Source organism: Mastomys coucha, unplaced genomic scaffold, assembly GCF_008632895.1.
Source record: "Mastomys coucha isolate ucsf_1 unplaced genomic scaffold, UCSF_Mcou_1 pScaffold14, whole genome shotgun sequence".
NCBI classification, from domain to species: Eukaryota; Metazoa; Chordata; class Mammalia; order Rodentia; family Muridae; genus Mastomys; species Mastomys coucha.
The window spans coordinates 35,168,381-35,169,994 of NW_022196896.1; the positions used below are offsets into that span (position 1 = coordinate 35,168,381).

Consider the following 1,614-nt stretch of genomic DNA (forward strand, 5'->3'; position numbering starts at 1 on the left):
AACAATGTTATGATAGATGATAGATAGGACAAGATCTAATGTATTTCTCTACCCATAATCTGACCATCATGAGTTTTTAATCATATCACTTAACATTTTATGTTACTTTTAATTTTGATAAATCTTTTGTGTCAAATTCACATTCTTTACTCAGAAGCAACTGGTCTCATTACTAAGAACACTGGTGACACCTTTGTGATTTGTGTTTGAAGGACTATGTTGGCAAATGAGTCATGGCCTTGTTGTTGAGCTTAAAGGGCTAGATTATGGAAGCTCAAGTAGATTGTGGAAGTTATGAGTACTTAGCTGAAATTTAAGTATAATGAAGCTAGTAAACATGAAGAAACTTTTAAAGATGGAAGAACCCATTACAAATGGTTCCTAAGAATGTCTTTTGGAAGTGGAGGGTTGACCATATCAAAAGCACCATTTAATAAGAGAGAGCATTTTCTCAAAGGAACATTCTCTCTCATTTCTGAATTGGCTATGGGGTAGGGCATCTGTATGACCTAAAGTGATCTTGGAGGCAATGGAAGCATATTTCATCTGTGGACTGACTGGGTTGGCACAGTTGATAAGATGAACAAAATAAAGGCTATTCCTGAGGAGTCTGAAGCACAGACAGAGATATGCAACAAGGAGCACATATACCAAGAGCTACTGGTCAATTTGGACCCCATCTTACTGCTACTGCCTTCTCACCATCTGACATGCAAGCTCTACAAATACATCAAGAAAGTCACGAAGCAATAACAGATTCAACATGGGGTGAGGGATTTTGAGAAATTTGTTAACAGGGGTGAGAAAGGGATCATGATTTTGGCAGGAGACACATTGCTGACTGAGGTATACTGCCATTTTTCAATTATGTGAAAGGACCAGAAGTGGCCCCGTGTCTGTATAGTCTCTAAGATAGACTTGGGCACCAACTATAGTTTCCAAGTATCTCACCTGCTTGATCATGGTTGAAGCCCCAAGAAGAATATCAGAAAGTCTATGACAAGTGCCTGGAGGAGGTATGTGTTCTGTAAACACCTATCTGAGAGACTTGGTCCTGCATTGTTTTTATTCTGAATATTAAAGGGTCAAGGTATCAAGCTTCCCCCCCAGTTGGATCCTGCTTTTGTTTCATACCCCTCTCCAAGTGCAAAGACCTCAAAGGCTCAGGGGTTACTCTTTATTGCTAACCTTGGTGGTGTTTTGTTTGTTTTATTTTGTTTTTCTGGTAGGGAGGAGGTCAGTACAGAGCTGCTGGAAAATTCTACCAGACCCCTACCCTCCTGGAAGAGACAGGTCAGAGAGCACATGGGCCAGAAGGGAGAGGTTGTGTAAGCCCCTACTACCTCATATCCTAAAGACCAATCAGTTTAAAGAGTACACTGTTCTGCCAATCATATTGTGCATAGTTACTCATGCTCTATTCCACCCCTGGAAACTATAAAAACTCTCTGAATGGGCCACCTGGGGTTGCCGCCTCTCCTCGGGCCTGAGACCATCCTAATGCTCTGGAACAATAAATTCCTCTTGCTTTTGCATTGATTCCCAGTCTGAGTTGTTCACTTGGGGGCATTCCCAGTAATTTAAGGCTCACCAGAGTCTTACATTTGGTGCATT

The 1,614-nt window shown here is 41.2% G+C and overlaps 1 pseudogene; it reads left to right on the plus strand.

Moving 5' to 3' along the window:
- The first annotated feature begins 579 nt into the window (after nucleotides 1-579).
- Nucleotides 580-1,043, plus strand: LOC116089035 (annotated as a pseudogene).
- Nucleotides 1,044-1,614: the final 571 nt, after the last annotated feature.